Genomic DNA, 20,709 nt, shown 5'->3' with positions numbered 1-20,709 from the left:
CTGAAACAATTAAAACAAGGAAATATTTAATTTGATTCACAGTTCCACAGGTTTTCAGTCAGTAGTCAGCTGACTCCATTGCTTCTAGGCCATTGACAAGAGAACATCATAGTGGAAGGACATGACTGAGAAAAGCTGCTCACCACATGGTAACTAGGAAGCAGAGAGAAGTAACAGGAAGGGCTAGGGCAAAGATCAGGTCCCAATGGTTCATATCCGTAATCCTAGCTAGTCAGGAGTCTGAGATCTGAGGATCACAGTCCAAAGCCAGCCTGTAAGACCTTTACCACCAATTAACCACTAAAAATCTGGAAGTGGAGCTGTGACTCAAGTGGTAGAGCCCCAGCCTTGAGCAAAAAGCTCAGAGATGGTACCCAGGCACTGCGTACAAGCCCCAAGACAACACCACACATGAAAAGATATATCCTGTAGGGAACTCTGAAGCTGAGCTGTGAAATCTGGAAAAGGTTTGAGAGGTTGTAATGCCGCCTCGACAGTATGTGGAATGCTGAGAACTGGCCGTGGAAAGGTTAAAACAGACAGCTCCAGAGAGGGTTACGAGGCTGAATGCCACCTCCTTCCTTAGTGCTGGAAGGGCTGAGAGCTAAACCTTGGAAGCTAGATAAAGTGGGATACATGTTTGAATTATGCCTAGAATGCAGGCTTCACTCTCAAACCAGTAAGGGAGCCAGTTATTTGCACAAACTGTTTTGTCTCTGATTGTAATGACAGTATAGATACTTTGTTTATTCCGTGTTCCCATAGTAACCTTCCCAGTACTAAACCTAATACATAAGCTAGTTTAGAGGAACTCAGGGTGCAAGAGCCAATGAGCCTTGGGCCCCTTGGGCCCTGCTGTCGCTCTATTCTCTATGTGTTTTTCTCACTTCTTCGGCTCCAGTATCCTCTCATGATGCTTTCAGTTGCAGTTAGCAACAATTCCCTTCAAAGATATGTCCTCCCAATCTATCCTTGTGACCTTTCTCCAAACAGGCTTTACTTCCTACTGTTCACATCTCCCAACAATGACATACTATGAATCTATCAAAAGATTAATCCATTGGTTATATCAGAGTCCCCATAATATAATCACCACCCTGTGATTGAATTCATCAGCTAGAATGAATTTACCTGCAATGCACAAATCTTTCTAATTCATGCTTATAGTCAAACCACAATATAGATAAAGCAAATATATGTATCATCTGCTATAGAATTCTTTATAGACAGAATTCTTTAATGTTTCCTTGATTATTTTACCAGTATCCATCCACATCTCCTGAGCATGGATAGTTTGCTTTTGTTTCTTGGACAGGAATTGCCTGCTCCTAAAAGCCTTGTGAGAGGAACTGAGCCAAGCATACACTGCAAAGACGGAGCAAAGGGGGCACCTTCTGACTCTCTAAGCTACTTGAAGGAATACAACAAGTTCTTTGCATTGCCATTGAAATGAATGGGAAGCTGAACTCTGTAGAAATTTCACGAGTGAGCATGCATGTGAACTTCTGTCTGCCTTATGAGCAGTAAAGGCTGGTGTTTAGGGTCCTTGCTAATTGTCCTTAAAGAGGAAATGCAGAGAAGCCTTGGATCCCATGGGTGCCTGGGAATATCTGGCTGTTAAGAAGCAGAGGAGCTAATGAGCAGATCTTTCAATGTTGTTCTGAAGCCTTCTTTGAGTAGAAAATATAGAGTCCTGAGCCTTCCAAACACTTTACTTCTGGGAAAGGGGCCACCACCCCCTCAGAGAAGAGGAAATGCATCCTTTACTTGCTCACTACATACAGTCCCATTAGATCTCTGCCACTTTCATTGAAGCCATTCATCCTAATGAACTAAAAGGTTGTTTAGCTTTTTGTTTTTTCTCTCCAAGTTGCATTGTTCCTGCATCCTCTCCATATTTTAATGACTAACCACAAATCAGCTAAAGCATTAACCTTTGCCATGTATATCCCTCTTCTAACACTGGCCTTCCCAACTTGATAGTTCCAGTTTGATTCAACACTGGGAATGGTGACATGATGGGAAACAGCCTATCTTCAAAGCAACATTTAATGGGAAAAATTATTAGTAAAGAGTGTTAAAGTGAAATGAAGAGATTAACATCATGTTGGACAAGTCTAGTAAGTCTGGACAGACAAGAAGCTCTAATCGCCAACCACATAACATCTATGTTTTCAATCATGGGACCATATTTGAGTTACTGAGAAGGCTGAGGAAATCAGCTGTTGCCATGGAATAGAATGTCTGGACCACAGATTCTCTTTCCTATTCTCCTCTGTTGTCCTTCTCAGATGGCTAGTCTGGAAGAGGAGAAAGCTTCTGTCATGGCTAACAGATTTTGTGAAATAAAGATTTAGTGACAGAATATCCCAAAACTAACTGCTTTGTTAATATTTTGTACGATTCAACTCCTGCCTCAGATTTGCCTATTTCTATCATCAAAGATAAGAGCTTTTTTTAAGTTTTGAATTTCCATAGAAAATCTCAGGTCCTTTGGATCTACTCACAAAAAAAAAACAAAAAAAACATGTCAGGCTGTCTCACATACAAGGAGACTTTCAAGCTAAATATTTAAAGATTTATTTATAATAGAAATAGAAAAGGAAACATTTCCTGCTCTCCACAAAGAGAGTTAAAAACTCAAAATGGCAGCTACTATTGAAGTGGGATGCTTGGTTTAACTGGGGCCATTTTGTCTTCATGGTGGAGGAAGGTAAAGTCCTACCTCCCAGGTGATAGGTGTGCCTGAATTCCTAGAGGCAGGGGTAGGGACCTGGATGATAGGTTACTAGACCTGTCAGTCCTGTGCTTCCAACTCACTCTTGAGTTTCCTGTGACCCTGTCCTCTGACCCTGACCCTAGTCCCCATCAGCTCAGATACCATTATGCCATGCCTTGTGTGCTATGTCTCCTCTCTCCTGGCTCTCCTCTGGTCACCATGGTGACGCACTTCAGCTCTCCATTGGAGCCGATTTAGTTTGTTGGTATTGTTTTTCTGTTCTTTCATCTCCTGCTTGCATGGCTCAGTTTTCTGACAATGTGAAGTGTATTTGAGGGGCTGCAGGTCTTTGTGACGAGAGTATACGTGCATTTACCAGCCTTCCAATGAAAATTCCTGGGTTCAGCCTCTCAAAATGTAGCTTCTCTGTTTCTCAGGACTAAGACAACTTACAACATTATCTGTAGCTTTCATACTTTTTAAACTGGAACATGTGGTCATGTCAGTCTTACAAATCCTAATCCTTGGACCCTGGTTTTAAGTGGTCAAGATGAGTGAGGCACACCCCAAACCCAGGTAATCTCATTAGAACTTCCTTTTGCCAAAACTGCTTTTTATTCTTTCTGCCTATACCTATTCATTCAGAGTTCCAGAGATCTATCATTTCAAAGCAAAAGGAAATTTGTCTCTCCTATGTCATTTAATCTACAATTCAGCAGTAGGTATGGTGGGAGGGAAGCTTAACTGTTCTTTTAAGTTGCTTCCTAGATTTAGCCTTTTTGGGATTTGTTAAAAAATAATAGTTTCCCAGTCTCCTCATCTGTCTGTTGTGCCTTAATATGATTCTAATTGCTATACCAAAAAGATTCCTTTTCATTTTGTGTTTTTAGAGCTAAATTGAGTTTTAAATTTGTATAGGAAAAAAGCAAGTGAGAATAGAAAAAGCTGGATGGTAATCAAGGCAAAGTCTCCCCTCCTGCAGAAGTTCTGCTTCTTTCACCATGGCCTTGAGCAATCCTATATGCTGCAGGCCTCTAGACATCACATCACCATGGCCTTGAGCAGTTATGACTTTTGCCCCTTGAGCATCACATTATGGCCCATTGCCACAGGAAGACTTGAATGTGAACAATGGGCTAATTGGACCCTAAAGGAGTATACTGGAATGGGCACCCACTCAGAGGGGCTAAAGATGCATAGAGATCAGGCTTCGTAGAGCCTCTAATTGGAGTGAGGGACTGATAGGGACCACAGGCCATTCAGTGATTTTCAGAGTTACATCTCTCTCTCTTAGAGACACTTTATTAACCCCTCACAATGTCCCCCACACAGTGTCCTCTTTTGAAATCCATTCTGTCTAGCAGGAGCTCTATTTACCTTCTTTTTAATAAATCACTGCCATTTTAACCCTTCCTCTGTGCCTATGGACTCATTCTTTGGGACCCAAGAAATGAAGAAATGGATCTACTTTTCAGGATCACAAGGATAGCCAGGAAAACCTGAAACAGAACAGCAATGTGGGAGACTAGCCCTACAAGATATTAAACCATATCTTTAAACTTATAATTGAAGAATGTGAGCAATGGGACCAGATAGAAAGCCCAGAAACAGACTCAGGTATATTGGCAATACGTACTTGAAGTATGCAGTAACGGTGGAATATGCAGCCATCTGGGAAAATATGATCCTTGAATAATCAGAGCTAGAACAACTAGAAACTTATTTGGAAATGAGCTCAAATAAGATCTGTAGTTTTCAGACATCAGAATAAACTCTAAATGAGCCAGTGATTTGAATATAAGACGTATTCAAAATATTATAATATTCAATATATTATAATATTGGAAAAAAGCATTGGTGAACTCTAAAATCTAGAGAAAGCCTTTCTAAGCCATGGTTTAAAATTGATAAATGATAAAGAGAAAAATTACTAATTTTGACTACATTAAATGATTATATTCCAAACCCACCAGAAGCACCATCAGAAGATGGATAACAAGCTAGGGGATGATATTCATACCTTATATCACAAAGGATGAATGATTCTTGCCTGTAAAGAGATATTAAGCATAAAGAAGGGCTGGCTGGCAGGGACACCTGTAATCCCAGCTATGTGGAAAGCAGAGGTAGAAGGATGGAGGTCTGAGGCAAGCCAGAGAAAAAGTGGGAGACCCCATCTGAAAATCAAACTAAAAGCAAAAAGACTGGAAATAAGACAGGTACAGCAGCTCACATCTGTAATCCTGGCTACTCAGGAGGTTAAGATTGAGAGAATCATGGTTTAAGGCCAGGTCTGAAAGTTTACCATACCAGAAATACACACTAGTGATATGCACTTACCATTCCAGCTGTGGCAGAAAGCATAAGAGGATCACAGGCCAGGCTGGCCTGAGAAAAAATGTAAGAACCTATCTCAAAAATAGCCAAAGCGAAACAGGCTGGAGGCATAGCTCAAATGTCAGGGTGTTTGCTTAGTGATCACTAAGCCCTGAATTCAAGTCCTAGTATCTTGAAAAAGTAGGGGTATAGCTCAAGTGGTAGGATACTTGCCTAGCAATCTTTTTTCCCCTCAGTTTAAGTTGAATATTTTTATTGAAGTTAAAAACAAACCCTTGTGTAACCAGACAGAAAGAATAAAGTAGACAAAGGTGTTCTAATCTGGCTGTATAATTAATGGGAATCTGCTTTGTTCTCATGACTCCATTTTGCTTCCATGGCCCACTGACCACTCTCCCCCGGCGACCCCTTCTGGTTCTCAAGAAAACTGCACCCCTGACCTTTTCTGAAAGTACAGCACCAGCCTTACTTGAAAGTTCAGGTAGGCTACTCCTCTCATAAAATCCTAAACAGGACAGTTTGCACCGTAAATCCTCAACAGGACAGGACAAAGAATTCCAAAGAAGATCTCACCCTTGAATGTATAAAAACCACCCCCCCCATCCTTGTTTTTCCAATCTTGCTTGGTGTTACATGCAGTTCCTCTGCAGCAATGATTAAAACATGTTCTGGTTTGTTGAGGTCTCTGCCTTTTTTCTCTCCTTCCCTCTGCTTGATCTTTCCTAATAATAGTAATATTCTCTCCTTCACTAAAATATAACAAAGGCTTGTTCTCTGTGTTGATTTTAAGATTGTTCCATTAAACCATTATTTAGCATCTTTTGAATAGGTTAACCTCTTAACTACTCAGAGCTTCTCAGAAACACTCACCTATTATGCAGGAAAATCCATCATTTATTTGGAAAACATTTATATTTTATACAGGATGCACAAATTTTTAGGTGAAACAATAGAAAATGTAATTACAGCTAGCCTACAACTAGCCTAGCTGCATTGTGATTATGCCTGTCATTTGTCTATCAGATACAGCTAGAATTTAATCACATTATTTACAGAGGCCCAATGCTCTCATCTAAAGATAAAGGGGCTCAGACTTAAGGTGCACTTTCATAATCCTAGTAAAACACAATCATTATATACACTGTAAAGACTACAGGGTATGAAATCCATCTCCAACCATAAACATCAGTCTCATAGGATCGAGCATACATGTTTTTGTTTTTTTTTTTTCTTTGCATCCAACGGCTTGAATTTCCTTTTCGCTTACTTCAAATGAGGTACCAGTGCTGAAAACATTCCCAGAGTCCCTGCTTGGAGATAGCCTGGAGTGAGTTCCTCAGAACATCCTTTGGGGATGGATTTGATGGGGAAACAGGCATAACTTATTCACAGCTAAGGGAGCCGAGCTGTAGGATCCCACCCTGGGGCTCTACTGTAAAACCATGAGACCAGTTTTCTTGTACAGCTGGTAACCATTTGTCAGTCCTGATGGAGTACAGAGTCCCCTCAACTGAGCACTGACAGGAAACGCTCTCCTGAACAGTTTAAGCATTTGCCATTTTTTGGTCTTTACATTGCTCTCACATAGACTTCGGAAATCCTCTTTAGTTTCACTCCCTCTTGCTTTCTTATGGATTGCTTTATTAAAGATTGGCAGGCAGGAACCCAGGGATTATTGTGAAACTCTATCTTGCAGCTATGAGAATCCTAAGATGGCAGTACAACCAGTTACCCAGGCCCATAGGGCAAGGCCTGGCAATAGGGCTTGGGATGCCACTGGCACAGAGACACATTCCATTTAACCTATTTTTCTTGTATTGTATGCAAGAATCTTCGCTATAGCTTGGATCTTGAACCCAGTAATTGGCTAGCCTGCTGTTATAGTATTCAATGATAAACTTCAAATAGCAGCAGGTACACTTAAGGGCTGCTAAACTCCAAGTGGAAAGTAACTTGAATATTTTTACTGAAATGTGGTCTAGCAGATATGCCATGTACTGCCAAGGCTCCAGGAGCTGCTGGATTTTAAACCTGGTCTTCAGAAAGTCATGAGACATCTGTTTCTTCTGACTCAATGCCTCAAGCATTGTGTATTTTCTCCCTCAGAAACTGCTAGTTTGAAGGATTTCACTGATTCATCTTTCAGATCAGATTCCCTGGCAGCATCAACAGCATCTTCAAGCTGCTGGCCTCTGAGAATTTTCGTGCTGTGCTTTCATTCATCCATGAATAGTCTAACTGTGCTGACCAGGTGGCAACAACCCCACAACATCCCTGGAGGTGGCTCTTCATGGGTGCTGAAAAGAGTAGGCTGGTCTTTCTCTACCTTGGACATAGTGATGCTAATGCACAAAGCTTCTTTATCTTCTCTGCTCAAGATTTTGGCTAGTAAGGGGCATAAGCTCTCTCCTCTCTACTTATATACTCACAGCATCTGTGGGAAGATCAGTGGCTTGGAAACAGGTATGAGAAGAAAAAGGTAATCCATCAAGTTCATCTGTCATTTCCATATCATACCTGTTTCTGGTTTTCATCGAAGTTTGCTGAGCTGGTTCTAATTCTGCATTGTCCAGATAGAAATTCACATCTGCTGGCAATGTGGGACAGCCCTGAGGAGCATCATCCCAGGCTGGGTGTCCTATAGGAGAATGGGTAGCTCTTGAGGATCCACAATCCAAAGACTGCACAGGATTCACTTGAATGTCAGGTATCTCCAAGGTGCCTTGTGTGATTTTTCCAGCCTGAGTACCATTTGCATGCAACACACTGTTGACATTTTGACAGAAGCTATTATTCTGAGACAGGCTCCCAGGTTCATGCTGGCTCTGCCATGTCAGGCACTCAGACTCCAGCCTGGCTACCATGTCAAGGACGTGGACTTGAATTCCCTCTGTGGCTCACCCAGGATTTCCTCTTTCAGTGGGGTCTTCCCAAGCTCCTGTGGAAGAGAAGGGCTCAGGAATTGGGTGCACATCTCTGGATTGATCAGAAAAGCACACAAGGACAGGAGAATTGTAGTTTTTGCACAGCTAGCTGATAGGGCACTGGCTCTTTGCTCAAGGAGGGCAACCATTTGTATAATGCACAAAGACCACCCAAGATTGCCAAGCAATCTTAACATTCTAAGTTCAACACCTGCCAAAAAAGAAAAAAAAAACAAAAAAACACTACTGGGAAAACAATGAAAATAAATTTTAGAAATAAAAGTTAGGACTACTCATAATAAAAAAATCAGATTGGAAAATATATCAATGTTACACCGTCTACTTAGTATGTATGAGGACTTGGGTTCAGCACACACACACACAAAAACAAACCAAAACCTAACACAATACCCACCTTATTATGAAATAACAATACCAAAAAGAAGAAACATTAATGTTCTAGTTAACTAGAACACCGAGGATAGTGTTCCTCTATCAGGTAGGTATCAGTCCAAGGTTTGGCAGTAACTTTACCATTAACTACATTAGTAAAACTGGGAATATAGCTGGTGAGATGTTAAAACTAAAATTATTTATTGCCAGGTGCTGGTGGCTCAGCCTGTAATCCTAGCTACACAGGAGGCTGAGATCTGAGGATCTTGGTTAGGAGTTGGCTGGGGGAGAAAAACTTGATAGACTCAAGCAGCAAAAAGCCAGAAGTAGAGGTAGGGCTAAAGTGGCAGAGAGCCATCTTGAGCAAAAAAGCTAAGCAAGAACAAGATGTTCTGAGTTTGATTCCCAATATCAGCATAAAAAATAAAACTAAAAACAAAAATTATTCCATGATACTTACTTTCTTTTGTCAGTACCCATTGGACTTACTTAGCAGGCTTGCTCATGGCTAGTAACTCCCACATAAGCCTTGCCTCTAGCCCTCAATGATATTTCTTTTTTTTTTAATTGTGAAAATACCATACAGAGGGGTTGCAATTACATGGGCAAGATAATGAGTACATTTCTTATTGTTGCCTCCTCCTTTGTTTCCCCTTCCCATCCCTTCCCATCGCCCCCCCTGCCTCCCCCCTTCCCCGTGTGTGTGTGTGTGTGTGTGTGTGTGTGTGTATTTTTTTTTGGTTGGTCATGGGGCTTGAACTCTGGGCCTGGGTGCTGTCCCTCAGCTCTTCAGCTCAAGGCTAGCACTCTACCACTTGAGCTACAGTGCCACTTCAATATTTCTTAAGCAGAGTAAACATTAGCAAGGATTTTTGAAACAGGTATTAGGCACTATTGCATGGGAGAGAGATTGGACTTGATGTCATTACAGCATGAACAATAAGGGATTTATAGCCAAGGAGCAGTGTGTGGGATGATGGATGGAAAATAACGAAGATGAAACACTGGGGCTAAGTGGTTTCTGTGAAATCCAGAATTAGATTTATGGATAATTGCTGAAGACAAGCCAGGGTGACCAACATCATCAGGAAATATTGGGAAATAAGGAACTTAATCAGATAATGAGAGTGATAAGGTATCTAGGATGGGGAATTTCTGGCTAAACTGACAAGTCTTATTAAAACTGCATTTTATAGTACAGCATGCTGGTTCATGCCTGTAATCCCAGCACTGGTGTGGTGGAAGAAGTAGGATTGGAAGTTTAAAGGCAGCTGAGGATACATAGTGAGGCCCTGTCTAAAAACAAGTAAGCAAAACAAAACAACAACTCTTACAAATGAAAGCTTTCAATTATCCCAAAAGATTACCTATTGGGACACAGTAAAGCCACTTGTACAACCATGTTTACTTTTGTACTAGTCACCACAGCCAAGTTAAGTAATGAGCCAAGATCCCCTTCAATGGACAAATGGATCAAGAAATGCACCCCATTTTATGTACATATATATCTATCATATTTTATGTATATATATATAGATAGATAGATAGATAGATAGATAGATAGATGAATTTTACTCATCCATCAGGAAGAATATTACATCATTTGCAAAGAAATGGATGATCCTGTAAAAAATTGTAAGTCAGTCTCAGAAAGACAAGGAATACATATTTTCTCCCATATGTAGAAGTTTGATCTAATTTTTTTTTTGTTAGTCATGGGGCTTGAACTCTGGGCCTGAATGCTGTCCCTCAGCTCTTCAGCTCAAACTAGCACTCTACCACTTGAGCCACTGTGCCACTTCTGGTTTTCTGGGTGGTTTATTGGAGTCTCACTGCTTTTACTGCCTGGGCTGGCTTTGAACCACGATCCTCAGATCTCAGCCTCCTGACTAACTAGGATTACAAGCATGAGCCATGGGCTTCTGGCTTTAGATCTAATTTATAAATATATATGTGAATATATACAGGGTTATATGCACATGTACATAAATGTATTAACTGAATATAGTTTATACAGGGGAGAATTCTAATGGTGTTACTCCTCTGAACAAATAGCTTATAGTCTAAATACTGAAGATCAGAATGCTGGCACTTAAGGTGTGTGTATGGAGAGAGTGAGGTTGAAAGGGCACGCAGATGAATGGAGAGAAGGGGGAGAATGCAATTGCAATATACATGAAAATGGAGCTGGGAAGATTGAGGAAACGGGTGTGGTTGGGAGAGATGGGAAGAATGAGGGAAGTGGTGACATTGATCAAGATGCCTTGTACTCATAAACTGATATTTTGAATTGAAATTCCTTTGTACAACTACTTAAAGATAATAATAATAATAAGAAAGCCCTGGATTTTCCAAGTACCTGCATGAATGGGCCTGGATCAAGATTCAGAGGTATGATTATTTGACTAGGCACTGAACCTGTGTCAAGGACAAAATAATACAACCTCTACTTAGGGGAATTTGATAACAATTAACAAAAAATATGTGTAGTTCTCTTTTGACATGGCAATCCCCTTTCTAGAATCCTAGGAACTTGGATTATTGATATTTCTTCATGAATACAAATAATTCACAGTAAGTTCTTGCTACTATAATGTGGTCTATGGGCCAGCCCAATGAGGCACAGGGAAACTTACTAGAAATGCTCAACCTCAGGAGCTACTAAACTGGCACCATGTCTGGATGATTTGAATGTGCACTACAATTTGAGGAGTTATCCATGGCGGCATTATTTGTAAGTAAGATAGAAATCAATCTAAATGGCACACAAAGGAATACTGTGCAGCCAAGAAAAAGAATGCTGAAGATATCTATGTACTAAATCAGAGGGATATACAAAAACATATTAATGAAAAAAGTACATTGTAGAACTATGGATAAATAATAGAATTCTATTTTGGTAAGAAAGGCAGAATTAGAATTATACATACATACCTACAGACAGACACGCAATTTTTACATACACTGATTAATTTTGCAAAAGAAGAATTATTTTGTGAAGGGGATTTTCTTTTTGCAAAGGGAGAGTAAGTTTGCAGCTAACAAAATTGGGGTGGAAAGGATTGTAGAGAATAAGGGTCTCATTACCTCCAAAATTAAAACTGAGGTAGAGGCTGGTTTGCTCCAGCCATCTACTAGAGGAGCCAGGGATACATTAAGTGCTACATAATGCCACATTAGCCTCTGCAAGCAAGAAGTACCTGCCTCAAGTGGCAACATCGCCCATGTGTCACTGGACTCATTCAAATTCCCATATGAGCCACAATCAAATGTTATGGGAGCCACCACCCCCCTGGAACTGGGGCAGAGTCAAACCCAGACAGGTTCCCAGAGGGCATGAACCTCAACTCAGGGCACTTAGCTTGTGGCAGTGGGGGGCGGGGGAGGAGCATGGTCATGACACTGATGCTCACTGAACTGGTGACATCACAAAAAGGAATTAAAACATGAAGGTGGGTAGGTATGGAGTTTATGGAAGTTTTATTTTTATTTTTTGCTGATTCTGGGGCTTGAACTCAGGGCCTGGGCACTATCCCTGAGCCTTGTTGTGCTCTACCACTTGAGCACAGCTTTTTCTGAGTAGTTTATTGGAGATAAGAGTCTCATGGACATTTCTACCAAGGAGATTCTCAGATCTCAGCCTCCTGCATAGGGAGGATTACAGGCATGAGCCACTGTCACCCAGCAGGAAGTTTTATTAAAGCAGGAAGCAAAGCATATGGCAGCAAGGATAAAAAATAGGATGCTAGAAAGGCAGAATTAGAATTATACATATATACAGAAATGTAATGTGCACTCAATCCTTTATGGAATGCCACTATAAGTCTCAAGTCAGTTTTCAGCTGTTAGATCACATGCACCTTCTTTTCAGCATCTGGCATTATTCATTTGCTGTGACAACTCTCTTCTCATTGGGTCTAAGGTCTTGGATCTAATAAATTTGAAGCTTCCAAATACCAAGTCTCCTCAATTGACATAAGGAATTGATGCTTGAGAATTTTCCAAGTACTTCCTTTTAGAAGATGTTTCTTTTTTCTTTTTCTCTCCTTTCCCCCCAGCTCCCTTTTCTTTTTGGTGCCTGTCCTGTGGCTTGAACTCAGGGCCTGAACATTGTCCCCAAGCTTTTTTTTTTTTTTTTGCTTAAGGCTAGTACTCTACCACTTGAGCCACTAGAGTTTTGGTGGTTAGAGATAAGAGTCTCATGTACTTTGCTTCCTGGGTTGACTTTGAACCCTAATAATCACATCTCAGTCTCCTGAGTAGCTAGTGGTATGAGCCACCTATCTGGCTAGAAGATGTTTCTTTAGGGCAGAAAAACCTATTTCCCACCCCACCACCCATACTGGGGCTTGAATTCAGTGCCTGGGTGCTGTCCCTTAGCTTTTTCTGAACAAGGCTGGTGCTCTTTCACAGCTCTACTTCCAGCTGTTTTTTTGGTGATTAATTGGAGTCTCATGAATTTTCCTGCAGACTGGCTTCCAACTGTAATCCTCAGGTCTCCACTAAGTAGCTGGGATTACACAGGCAAGAGCCATTGGCACCAGGTTACTAAAGCTCATCTTTAGTCCCCTTTACTGAGGTCTCCTTTTTGTTTAAGGATCAATTATACAGGATATTTTTCTTTCAATGTTTACTCAGGATTTGTGGATGTAAGGTTAAAACTATGATTAGCTGCTTCTGCATAATGAAGAGAGGTGAGAATTTCAAGTTATTTAGCAGTAGGATGCTTATGATAGCTTATTCTTAGCTCTAGGCTCTTAGTTCACTTTGGAATCTGCCCTCTACCCTGCCCCACAAATGTTCTCGTGCCTTAATGTCCCTAATTTAAGATGACTCAATTACTGAGAAACCTTGTCCAAGGGCAAGGATTGAGCAGGCAGAAAGCTGTCTGAGCTTTCCAAAACTGATATATATATATATGTATACATATATACACACATACACATATACGTATGTTTGTGTATGTACCAGTCCTGGGGCTTGAACTCAGGGCCTGGGCCCTGTCCCTGAGCTTCTTTTGCTCAAGGTTAGTACTCTACCACTTGAGCCACAGTGCCACTTCCAGCTTTTTCTGTTTATGTGGTACTGAAGAATTAAACCCAGGGCTTCATGCATGCTAGGCAAGCACTCTACCACTAAGCCACATTCCCAGCCCCCAAAACGGATACTACTTTTAAGGCTGTCTATTATGGCTAGAGAAGTTGAGCATTTTTTTCATGTGTCTATTGGCCATTCTTATTTCCTCTTCAGAGAAGTCTCTCTTAAAGTCTTATTAATTAGGCAGTTGTTTCTTTGAGGATTTGTTGTTGGGGGATTTATTTTTTTGAGTTCTAAGTATATTTTAGATATGAGACCCTTGTCCATTGTATTGCTAGGGAAGATCCTCTCCCAATCCATGGGCTTTCTATTGATCTTGCTATGCCCTTTGCCATGCAGAAGCTCTGCAATTTCATGCAATCCCATTTGTCCATCCTTTGATTTGTTGTGTTTCTGGGTCTTTATTAAGAAAATTTCGGCTTGTGTCAAGGAGTCCTAGGAGTTTCTCCTACTCCTTTCTGTAATGTTTTCAGGGTGTCTGCTTTGACTTCAAGGTCTTTGACCCATTTGGAGTTGATTCTGGTGCAGGGTGATATATAAGGATCTGACTTTAGTTTTCTACAGGTGATTAACCAGTTTTGCCAGCACCATTTACTGAAGAGGCTGTCTTTCTTCCATTCTATTTTTTTTTACCTCCCTTATCGAAGTTTAGGTGGCTATAGGTCTGTGGGTTCAGTTCTGGATCTTCAGTTCTATTCCATTGGTCCTCAGGTCTGTTCTTGTGCCAGTACCAAGCTGTTTTGATTACTATGGCTTGGTAGTAGAGTTTGAAATTTGGTATTGATATTCCTCCAGCAATGGCTATAATCAAGAAATCTAACTGAAGGGGATGTAATCAAAAGGAAATCCTACTACATTGTTGGTGGGAGTGTAAACTTGTTCAACCACTTTGGAAAGCAGTATGGAGGTTCCTCAAAAGACTACACAAAGAGCTCCCCTATAACCCAGCAATCCCACTTCTGGGTATTTACCCAAACCATCACAAACAAGGCCACACTAAAGCTACCAGCACAAATATGTTTATTGCAGCATTATTCACCATAGCTAAGATATGGAACTAACCCAGATGCCCTTCAGTAGATGAATGGATCAATAAAATGTATATGTATATACATATTGTATACACACACAATGGAATTCTATGCCTCCACCAGAAAGAATGACACCTCCTCATTTATTAGGAAATGGAAAGACTTGGAAAAAATTCTATTAAGTCAAGTAAGCCAGGTCCAAAGAAATATAGGTCCCATGGTTTTCCTTATTTGCAATAGCTAGTATATGTCTAGGATAAGCTTACCAGACAAACAGAAAAGGTCAAAAGCTATGTACATATGACCATATAAGATGATGTTAAGCAAAATGAACCCCAAGATAGGAACACAAAAGGTTTTATCTTTGTTGCTGTTGTTTTTAATGTACTTATAATGTACTATGTGATTTTTTTTGTTTCTTTTGTATGTTTGTCCCCCATGGTATAATCCCTGTTTTCACTGTATTTGATTCTGGTACCCTGTATCTTGTATACACATATTTCTAATTTGGGGAGGGGAAGGGAAATAACAAAATCCTGAAACAAAGATACAGGTTGACCCATTGTAACAATGAGATGTACAAGACATTATGTTGAAAGCGAACTTTACAATTTGGGGGTGGGGGGAGGAGTAGGGGGTAGGGAGAAAAGGGATGGTGGGGGAAAACAAAGGAGGGGGTAACAATGCTTGATAGTAAATGTATTCATAACCTTACTCATGTAACTGTAACCCCTCTACAGTATGTTTACAATGAAATATATTTTAAAAAGAATTAAATTCTTCGTCATATTTTATGTTATTCTCTAGATCCCTTCCAATAAATTCATCTTTTTTTGCAAAAAAAAAAAAAAAGTCTGTTTAACATTCTTCCCCAATCCAGTGCTCTTGCTCTCCAGGGCTGCTGCCACACGGTGGATGGCGTTTACATTCTCTTCCATATAATCATCTTACAACCTGTTCTTAGGACACTGGCAGTGATCACCTGAACTTTGCCCTACCCTGCCCTGCCCTTTTCTTTCCGATGCTGGGCATAGAATCCAGGGACTCATGAGGTCTTGACAATCTACCTTCAGTACAGGTGCTAAAACTCTTCTTTCTCTCTCCTCCCTCTCTCCCTCTCCCCCTCGCCTTTCCATTTCTTTTGGGCACGAAGGGCACATTTATGCCCACTAAGGGCACAATAAACAAGCTGGTGGGGTAGCTCCGTGACTTCCCCATCCCCCAATGGAAAACACCCAGAAATCCCGGCCTCTGTGTGTTCCTCGCCCTAGTTTTTCAGAGCATGAAGCTAGCGAACACAAGTAGACCGGAAGGGAGCGAGCACTGCGGTCAAAGGGCGGCGGCACACCTGTGCTCACCTGGGTCCCGGGGCAGCCCTCGCGGCTCGCGATCCCCGCCCCGCAGCCCCGGGAGGGCTCGGGCCCGGCCTCGCAGACCGAACCCAGGACTCCGCCCGCCGCCCGGCCGCCCCGCCCCGGCCCGGCCCTGCCCCGCCCGCTCGGCCCGGTCCGTATTTGAGGCCCGCGGCGCTTCGGACGCTCACACTCCACGGTCTCTGGCTCCAGCCCGGCTGAGACTCCAGGGTAGGTGTGTGGTGCCTTCTGCTCCGGCGCGCGGGGGGCGGTTGCGGCTCCAACTGCGGGGACGCCGGGGACGGGGACGCGGGGCGCCCGAGGGGCGCACGGGCCCAGGGAGCGGGGCCTGGGCTCCCCAGAGTGGGGCGTGGCGCTCGGGGCCGTGACCCCCACGGTCCCGGCTCGGGTTGTCCCGGCTCGGGTTCCCCGCCGGAGTCCCGGGGCCGCAGCGGACGGCGACGGACGCGGGGTGAGTGGTGGGCCGGAAGGTGACGCACACAGGCCCCCCCCCCCCCGCCCAGGGATTAGGCGGCCAGAGTGGGATGGGGGCGACCCGGAGCCGGCCGGGGTGCGGCACCAGGACTCCTGGCCACAGGTGACCACGGGCCCGGTATCCCCCGAACCCCCACCCCCGCCCTGCTCCCCACCCCTCCGCTCCGACCTCCTCCCCCACCTCGCCACCACGCAGACGCCGCCTCCCTCCCCAGGGGACACCGGAGGGGGTGGGCCGGTGACTCGGCCAGGGGTGGCCCCGAGGCCAGGGTCGGTGCCTCGGGCGGCCTGCCTGGCTCCCCCAAGCGCCTTTTCTCGGAATGTACGCGGGGCTCCGATGGCAGGCAGCCTGCATTCGAAACGCAGCCCTGTCCAGAGCCTCAGGCCCGCGAAGATGATCTTGAGGACCATTCCAGATCTTGTACCTTTTCCCCCCAATTAAATTCACTGCAGGCAAAATGTACAAAATAGTGTCTTCAAGGCTAAGAAGAAAGTTTTAATTATGCTTCCGTTTGTGTGCTTGGCATTTGAGTCAATTCCTTCCTCCCTCCCCCTTATTGTTTGTTTTGGAACCCAGGGCCTTATACTTGCTAGAGCTGTACCAACGTGCTATGTTCCTCTCTACCTTTTCTCCTTTAGTGCTCAGGTTTGAGAAGCAGAAGTCAGTGTTCACCTGGTGTCAGGTGCAGGAAATGTGAGGAGAAGCCCGTGAGGTGTAGTCTTTTTTGCTTGGGTGAGAGGCAGTTGTGCTGGTGATGGGAGTGCGCCTGGAGGATGCCTGCTTCCTTCCTGGCGTGGCTTAGCCTCTCGGGATCTGAATTATTCAGTAAGCTTTGGATCAGATGCTGTGGGCAGGCATGTGGTGCTAGGGCTCACTAATGTGCACTCTAGTTGACACAAACGACTGCTGCTATCTGTGTCTGGGGTGTGTCCCCCTGCTTCATGACTACTTTTGAGTAATTGTATCCATCATAAGGACTGCTGCTATCTGTGTCTGGGGTGTGTCCCCCTGCTTCATGACTACTTTTGAGTAATTGTATCCATCATGAGGCATTGCCATCATGGAGAAAGTGTACATGTTAGGTCATACTCGGCTCAATAAACCAAGTCCACTTGGTTCTCCATCCATACTTGCAGGTTTTGTACCCTTGGATTGCATTTACAGCGCCCACAGGCCACAATGCTTGCAAATCAACAGCGGATAGAAAATATTGCAGGAGAAGCCAGGTGTGATGATCATGTACCAACCTGAAATCTTAGCACTGGAGAGGGCAAGACTGGAAGATTCAGAGTATACTGGGCTATGAGACCCTGTCTCAAAGTAGGAGGAAAGGAGACAGTGGGGAGGAATTGTATCTGTACATATACAGACCTTTTTCTTTGGTCATTATTTCTCAAACAATATGGTATATAACAACTATTTAAGAAGCACACTTATTTTGTATTGGGTAAGTCATCTAGAGGTAATTTAAAGTACTCAGGAGGGTGTACATAGGTTATAAAACACTGCATTATTTCATATAATGGAACTGAGCACCGGTGGATTTGGGTACCGTCAGGTATTAATTACTGTTCCTCATATCCAAGAACAATTATTTTTAAAAGTATATAAGCTGGGTGCCAGTGGATCATACCTGTAATCCTAGCTACTCAGGAGGCTGAGAGCTGAGGATCATGGTTCAAAGCCAGCCCGCGCAGGAAAGCCTGTGAAACTCTTATGTTCAGTAAACCACCAGAAACCAGAAGTAGTGCTGTGGCTCAAGTGGTAGAGCCCTTGCCTTGAGCTGAAGAGCTGACAGTGCCCAAGCCCAGAGTCCAAGCCCCTGCCCCTCCCCCCAAAAGTATGTAGGACTAATTTCAATCCAAGTTCCTTGATTACACCTCAGTGAATTATGGGCATCACACACCAGTAACAGCAGGATGAAACTAGATCACACAGGATCATTTTTTTTTCCTCATAGCTGATATTAAGAGCATACAAATGATCATTGTACAAACCCATGGAGGACCACAGGGCTTATGTTTCCTAGTTCAGTGGACCTGGAATTACCCAAGAAGACACCAAAATAAGCAAATAATGTATATTTCCTCTGTTTGCATGTTAAACCACACACACACACACACACACACACACACGCACACTGCACAGAGAAAGGTAAGAACAAAATATGAACCCATGTCTCCAGTAACCAATGATTACCACTGTGGATAGTGGTAAGACTTGGCTACTTAGTGGTAATCCTAGCTACTCAGGAGGCAGAGATAAAGAAGACCAGGATTTGAGGCCAGCCAGCAAAAAAATAGGATTCCATATCAATCAATAAAAGATTGGCATGGTCGCATGAACCTGCCATCCTAGCCACGTGGGAACAGTGGTCTTATGGACATAAATATGAGGCCCTATCCTAAGAATAGCAAAAGCAGTGAAGGATGGGTATGACCCAAGTGATAGAGCATCTGCATTGCAAGGAGAATGCTCTGAGTTCAAAACCAGTACTGCCAAAGAAAAAAGCATAGTGATTCCTTAAAAATTCTTATAATTTTATCAGTTAAATGATCCATGTGAATGCTAATTGCTCACAGTTACTGGGAATCAGGTAGGGAAAATAACATCTTAAGGCGAGACTTGTTTTAAAAAGATTGTTCTTTAATAAGACCATAATCTTCACCTTTTTAAAGTTTATTAAGATGAAAGGTGGGACGCATTGCAAGCGAACCACAGTTCCAGCAAAGCTCCAGAACCAATGTTCAGTGGGGACTTAAGGGCTGGGAATGTGGCTAAGTGGTAGAGTGCTTGCCTAGCATGCATGAAGCCCTAGGTTCGATTCCTCAGTACAACATAAACAGAAAGAGCTGGAAGTGGCACTGTGGCTCAAGTGTAGAGTCCTAGCCTTGAGCAAAAAGAAGCTCAGGGACAGGGCCCAGGCCCTAAGGACTGGCAAGAAGAAGAAAGGAGGAGGAGGAGGAGGAGGAAGAAAGTGTGGGGACTTAGAAAGCCGTGAGTAGGCATTGAGTGAGTAATGTGAGCTGTGACATAGCACCCTGTTACAGGGTGAATGTTACATTACCCTGTTACATTTGCTGAATGAAAGAAACTAGTCCTTGGACTAGAAAAATTCAACATGGCCCTGTCGTTGCTGTAACAAGATCAGTACATCAGGATAAAGTAATCCATTTAAAGAGATTCTAACTAGCCAAGTTAGGACCATTTGAGACCAAGATGAAGACAAACATTAGCTAATTGAAATAATGGTGTTTATTTAAAAAAATCCACATCCATTAATAAGCTTAGATGAGGCAAATGAGATAAGCTTTAAAATGGCACAAAATAATTCAGTGATGTTTGCATTCCATTTAGGATTTCTTTTTAGAACAGTTTGCTTATTGTAAGTTACCAGGGCATACTATAGTTGTACAATAGTTGTACTATAGTTGCACAATGCAGCCTAAAATACCTGAAAATATCAGTCTTAGAGCCAGGTTAGGTAATAGAATTTTGGACTGTTTAGCTTAGATACATAGAAACCCAATTAGTATTTCATTTAAAGGAAAGACCCCATGCTACAAGAAACTGAAATTTGCTCTTTGACTCAGATCTTGTAAATTCCAGTGAAGGTGGGCCTGAAGGCAGAAGGCCCATAGACATGCTTAGGAGTGAATGGGTGGTCCAATCACTATGAACCAGACAGCCTTACTTTCTTTCTTTTTTGTACTTTATTGTAAAAATGCTGTACAGAGGGGTTATATTATATAATCATGGTAATGAGTATATTTCCCATTGAGCATTGTTGCCTCCTCCTTTGTTTTCCCCCTACCATCCCTTCCCTCCCACCTCAACTACTACCCCCACCCCCAACCGATGTTGTAAAGTTCGTTTTCAACATAGTGTCTTGTACATCTCAATGTTACAATGGGTCATCCTGTATCCTTATTTAAGCATTTTGTTTTTTTCCCTTCCTTTCCCCGAATTAGAGAAGTGTATATACAAGATGCAGGGCACCAACATCAAATACAGTGAAAACGGGGGTTATACCATGGGGGGGAACATACAATGAAACAAAAAAAATTACATTGTACATTATAAATACATTAGAAACAATAGCAAGAAAGAAAAAAAGATATTTGTGTCCTTATCTTGGGGTTCATCTCACTCAGCATCATCTTATATGGTCATATGTACCTATCTTTTGGCCTTTTCTGTTTGTCCTACACATGTATTAGTTATTGCAAATAAGGAAAACCATGGACCTATGTTTCTTTGGGTCTGGCTTACTTCACTTACTATAATTGATGGAGACATAGAATTCCATTGTGTGTGTGTGTGAGTGTGTGTGTGTGTGTGTGCATATATGTATATGTAT

The 20,709-nt window shown here is 42.5% G+C and overlaps 1 protein-coding gene and 1 pseudogene across 1 annotated transcript in view; one reads left to right on the top strand and one right to left on the bottom strand.

The window, feature by feature from the left end:
• Positions 1-6,485: 6,485 nt before the first annotated feature.
• On the bottom strand, positions 6,486-16,759 carry LOC105985890 (annotated as a pseudogene).
• Serpinb6 (serpin peptidase inhibitor, clade B (ovalbumin), member 6) overlaps positions 15,996-20,709 on the top strand; it is a 22,927-nt gene continuing 18,213 nt past the window's right edge. Inside the window, exon 1 of the mRNA XM_013016687.1 lies at positions 15,996-16,084. The gene's annotated coding sequence lies outside the window, so the exon portion shown is untranslated. The remainder of the gene's footprint in view (positions 16,085-20,709) is intronic.

This window comes from Dipodomys ordii, unplaced genomic scaffold, assembly GCF_000151885.1.
Source record: "Dipodomys ordii isolate 6190 unplaced genomic scaffold, Dord_2.0 Scaffold32, whole genome shotgun sequence".
NCBI lineage: Eukaryota > Metazoa > Chordata > Mammalia > Rodentia > Heteromyidae > Dipodomys > Dipodomys ordii.
This window is presented reverse-complemented; position numbering and strand designations above follow the sequence as displayed.